Source organism: Mus caroli, unplaced genomic scaffold, assembly GCF_978045245.1.
Source record: "Mus caroli unplaced genomic scaffold, Mus_caroli_1 scaffold_13, whole genome shotgun sequence".
Taxonomy (NCBI): Eukaryota; Metazoa; Chordata; class Mammalia; order Rodentia; family Muridae; genus Mus; species Mus caroli.
Window position 1 is genome coordinate 67368804 of NW_028227268.1, and position 6000 is coordinate 67374803.

The window sequence follows — 6000 nt, forward strand, 5'->3', positions numbered from 1 at the left end:
CAGGAGTCTCTCTCTTTGCAAAGCAAGCTACCTTCTAATCCAATTCTCCTGATCCCCATTCTCTCTATATAGTTAGAGACTGAGGCAGCATCTTACCCCAGTTATACAATATTCTTGTTACGTTCTCCAGGCTGCTCCAGATTCAGAAGGGGAGTAAATAAATTGCTGCATGCAAGCAAATAAAATGTAAGCCCTGCATACAGAGAAAACTCTCAGAAAGCAGTCAGGAGCATACTCAATATGGATAAAGGAAGAGAGGGAGCTGGTACTCGGAAGAAACAGACCAGTGGAAGTAGGAAGCTCTGGAACTCAGAGGGAGAGCAGATGAAATAGGACATAGCATGCAAGCATGGGACATGGGTCAAGCCTCTTCACTTCTTTGAGACTTGGTTTCCTTTGGTGTCAAGTGGCAGAATCATATTGAGGAGCAGTTGGGAAGCACTGACCTGCCAAGTACTTAACAGGCTACACGAAGATCAAAACCAAAGGGGTTCCACAGTTTAAGAAGAAAATACAAACTGCTATGGTGTTTGAGTCACCGGTCTCTTTGCTGTGATCAACTGCCTGACAGAAAACTACTTAAGGAGAGAAGGATTGATTCTGGCTCATAAATAAAGAAGGAATGCAGTTCATCACGTTGGGAAAAGCTTGGCAGAAGGGGGAGGTAGAGTCAAATACACTACAGCCACATTCCAGCAGAAAGTGCACAGGAAGTGGGACAGTCAACACCCACACCCATCCCCAGTAACCTGCCTCCTCCAAGGAGGCTCCACCTCCTAAAGGGTCCGCAACCCCTCCCCATCACTGAAAGCACCACCAGCTGGGTACCAAGCATTCAAACACATGAGCCTATGGAAAATATTTCTCATTCAAACCACAGCAGATATGAAAGGAACACCAGATCTGTTTCTTATCCCTTTGCAACAAGAAGTTGAAAGAGCAGATGCCACTTTGCCAGTGTCTGTGATTTCACCTGCCCGGCACATTTGGGGATGGTTCAAGTATCTGGGGGAAGCATTTCGACTGGATGACACCCACTAACACTCAACAATGTCTGTTCCCTCCTCATCTCAGAGAATTAGTAATAAAGAATGATCCCTCTGGGCATAGGCACTGGCCAAGCAGAGGCCGGGAAAGCTCAGGTTTTGTCACAGTCACATAGCTGCATCCCCTGGTCCTGGCAACGAGCATAGTGTATTCATGCACATCTGTGCCTATGTACATTCTGGGCACACTCCAAGCTTAAGTAGCAGGATTCCGCTCCGTAGGAGAGTGGAGAGAAAAATCCATTCATTCCCTCAAAATAAATGATAGAGCTTTGCTGCCCCTCTTGTCCTAAGAGCACTTGAACTGAAGAGGATACAAACTGATTTGTGATCCTGCACCACATGGGGTCGAGTCTCCCTGGGCACCAGGTGTAGTACATCATACAGAAGAGCCTGAATGACAGACACCTCTGTCACTTCCTTCACTTAGTCTCCATTTTGCCTGTCCTCCACCCACCCCACACCCTTGCTCTTCTCTGTGGTTCTGGGATGGCATCCTGCATGGATCATTCCACTTATATTAAATGCTAAATGCTCCCGTTTGTATCTCCAGCCTAGCCTCACCTGAAACTCTAAATTCATGTATTCAATTGCCTGCTGTAAATTTCCATGTGGGTATTTAATACAAACTAAACACGAATAAGAGGACCTTGAATGGATCCTGAAGAACTCTTAAGACTGCCTCAGACAAGCAAACGATGGAGAGGAGCCAGGTCTTCTCCGTTTTCTCATTTCGGATAACAGTACCACCCTCTGCCAGGGGACCTAGAAACCATCCTTCCTCAGTCCTGACTCCATCCATCATCCTACCCTGCCTTACTGTTTCAACAGGCATTTTGAGACTGCTGACTCCCCTGTAAGACCTTTAATTAAACCCTGCCCTGCCACATTGCCCCTTAACTACTGCATCTGCAACTGGGGTGCTGGCCTGTTCCATTCAGTGCACTGCCATGGGACAACTGAGCAGACTAGCAGCTACTGCTTCACTCTGCTGCTTCAAAGCCTGAGGGTCATGCCTGGTTATTTTCCCAGAAGATGCTACATCAGCGGCTTACACCTGAACACCCTTGTGCACTGCAGTGCTGTATGTAAATGGGTGAGTTATGGAACCAACCCAGGTGTTCAACAACAGAAGAATAGATAAGGAAAATGTGGTGTGTGTACATCATGGGATGTTTTTCCAATCGTAAAGAATGACAAAGTTCTGTTACTTACAAAGCAACGGTTGTAACTGGAAAATGACCACATTAGGTGAAGAAAGTGTGTTTTCCATCACCTGTGGTTCCTAGATTCTATACAGTCACATAAACTCATGTATGTATATGTGACATTAAAGTAGACACAAGACTGTCTAGAGAGACAAAGAGGGATAAGGGTAATGGAGAGGGGCCAGAAAGTGAGGAGAATGTGTTCAACATACAATATTAAGGTTACACTTGAACAAAAGCTTTAAGATATATTTTAAAAGAAATCAGTTACCTATTTAGCTTAGTAGCTACCAAACAACAATCATGAACTCTCTGCTTCATTCAACAGTTAGCATTTATCATTCCCCTTCACTTACTAGCCCCTGCCAAGACTGTTAGAAATAAAGTGGTAAACAAGATCGCTCAACCTTGAGGTGCTGCCTCTACAGGGAATGGGGATGAGAAAGAAGGCAAAGCTGTGAGGGCGTCTGCAGGCACGTCATTCTTGGTTTGTTTGCTTGCTTGCTTGCTTGCTTGCTTGCTTGCTTGCTTGCTTGCTTGCTTGGTTTGGGTGTAAGTTGGTTGGTTGGTTGGTTGGTTGGTTGGTTGGTTGGTTGGTTGGTTGGTTGGTTGGTTTGGGTTGGTTGGTTTTTTTAGATAGGATTCCTCTGTGTAGCCCTGGCAGTCAAGGAACTCACTCTGTAGTCAGGCTGGCCTCAAACTCAGAGACTTCTTGTCTCTGCCTCCCGAGTGTTAGGATTAGAAGCATATGCCATCACTGCCTGGCAGGGACACCATTCTCAGAAGAACCTTTAGAAGTGGCCTGAAGGAGAAAGCATCACTTAAGCAAAGAACAGAGGGAAAAGGAGAGCAAGCCATGGGAACACTTGGAGAAGACCCTCCAGCCTGAAAGAACAGCCCTGCACAAATCTAACAGCGGGAGGATGCCTGGCATGGGCAAAACACATTGTGGGGAAATCAGGGAGACGCTGTGAGCAGTTAGACCTTTGCTCTACATAAGGCTGGAAGACCTTGACAGTATGGATTAAAAGAGTGATTAGAAGAGATTAAAAGAACTCCAGAGTGTGACATTTTTAAAGAATGCCTTGTACTGGGGACAGAATGAAGGACTAAAAGCAGAAAATAAGTAATAAAGTGTGTGACAGCCCAGAGTCCATGGGGCTTGGGCTGTGCAGAGGGCACAGTGAGTCCTTCAAGGCTTTGAACTTGTCAGAAAGGATCAGTCCAGAGATCTAACTTCTTCTTTTGTAAGACAGTGTTTTTCTGTGGATCCCTGGCTGTCCTGGAACTCACTAGGCTGGCCATGTACTCAGAAATCTACCTGCCTCTGCCTCCCAAGTGCTAGGACTAGAGGCGTACATCACCACTACCTGGATGAAAGCTGACTTCTTGTCACTGGAGCCTCAGAAATCTTAGGCGGGCTCCATGAAGAGAAATTCTGCATTGCAGTCTCTCCTAGGTCTACACCTTGGGATGTCTTCCTGTTTGTCTGATGTTATTTGCCCACCATCTACTGTCTATATTATTTATATATCTCCCTATCTTTCTCTCAATCATCTACCAGCTATCTATCATCTCCCTATCCATGCATCTATCAAACAGCTAGATATTTATAACCTACCAATTCAGCTGTCCTTCTAACAATAATCTGTCATCAATATATCTACCATCTCTATTAGATTTATTGCTTTGTCATTTATCTCTCTATCAATTATCTAGCTATTCATCTATCATCTGTCTATCAATTATCTATTATCTAACTATACATTATATCTGCCTTCCATTTATCTACCATCTTTCTATCATTTGGGTTTAACAATAGGCAGAAATAATAGCACTCTGTTTCCTGAATACCCTAGACCTCAGTAACAGAATTCTCAGCACAAGAAATTCCTGAATCTTCCTAGAAAGGACTTTCAGAAACAGAGCACAGTGTCCTGAAGTTTAGATCAAGAAGAGACTTAATCATGCCTTCCTTTCCACTTACAATTTTGTCATCTTGAACGGTGTTCGAAGAGAAGTCACATATATAAGCAGAACTCCTGGTATCCACAGCAACACTAATCTGTATCCACCCGTGCCCAGTCTCCCCACGCCCCCAAAGCAGCTCTCACCTCCATCTATACCAGTTACCTGATACCTTTCCCATATCCTCAGACTAAGAATCAATTTTCATTTGACAAATATATTATTAAACCAACTTTCTAGTAGCTGATGGTCCACAAACAAATCATACCAGCCTGCTCCTGACTGCTAATACATGAGTCAAAGACAGACCAAAAAAAAAGTGAACAAATAAATAAATGAACAAAATCATGCCCAGTGGGATCAGGGGGCATGAAATTGATAAACCAAGGAAACATGATACAGAGTCAACGCTATCTGAAAGAACTGCTGTCATTCAAATGAGCTGTGGACCCCTAGCCCCCGATTTTGATGGCATTCAATGTACACAGATTTCATGGTTCTCACACTAAAGCAATGTTCAATGCCTTGTTAGAAATTCCTGGTGTCCTGATGATGCCTAGTCCCATTCCATTTCAGAGACCAAAACCCAACTTGTAAGTCCAGCTTTACTTGAGACATAGCTTAGACATAGTCTCCAACTCTTATAAATTCCACTGTTCAGAGCATGGCATACATGAGACTGGGTCCACTCTGTAGGCCAGGCTGGCCTTGAACTCAGAAATCCGCCTGCCTCTGCCTCCCAAGTGCTGGGATTAAAGGCGTGTGCCACCACTGCCTGGCTGAATATCAAGATCTTAAACACAGTTGGAGCCTGTATTAGTTGCTTTCATGTGAATGTGGCACAATGCTGATGACAGCGATGTTGGTGATGATGGTGATATTGATGGCAGTAGAGTGATGATGTCAGTGATAACCATGAGAAGGAGGAGATGGAGGAGGGGACTTACAGAGATGATAATGGTAACAGTGTTAGTTGTTTTGTTGCTGCTGCTTCTGTTGCTTTGATAAGAAAAAGTGGTTGAGGCTACCTATAGAAGAAAGAGCTTGTTTGGGCTTACAGTTTCAGAGGTATAGGAGTGGCAAGGAAGCATGTTAACAAGTGGCAGGCAAGGTTCTAGAACAGCAAAGTGAGCATTCATATCCTCAACCACAAACACAAAGCAGAGAAAGACAACTGGAAGTCAGGAGAGACTATAAACACTAAAGTCCTGCTCCCAGGGACGTGCTTTTTCTAACAAGGTTCCACAACCTCTCTAGACGGCTCCACCAAATGAGAACCAAGTCTTCAAACACATGAGCCTATGCGGGACAATTTTCATTCAATCCAACTCCCATGATGGGGATTATGTGGCAGCAATAGCAGATGGTGGTGGTGGTGGTGATGATGATGATGATGATGATGATAACTATAATGACTAGAAGGAGGAGATAGTGGTGATGCTGCTTCTGATGATATTGGTGATGATGATGGTGGTGGTGGTGGTGGTGATGGTGATAGTGATGACCACCACATCCTCAGCTACTCCTCACCTGCTCACATCTTGACAAAACAAGAAACAGAAGGTAGACAGGAAAAGGTACATGGCTATAAGACCTCAAAGCCCACCCCAAGTCACCCACTTTCTCCAATGAGGCTCCACCATAAAGGCTCCACAACCTTTCAAAACAGTGTCACCAGCTAGGGGCCAAGTGTTCAAAAACACATGGAACATCTTGCATTCAAACCACACCTGCTTTCTTATGTTAACTTCATCTTCCTGCCATAGTGGCTTTTATCC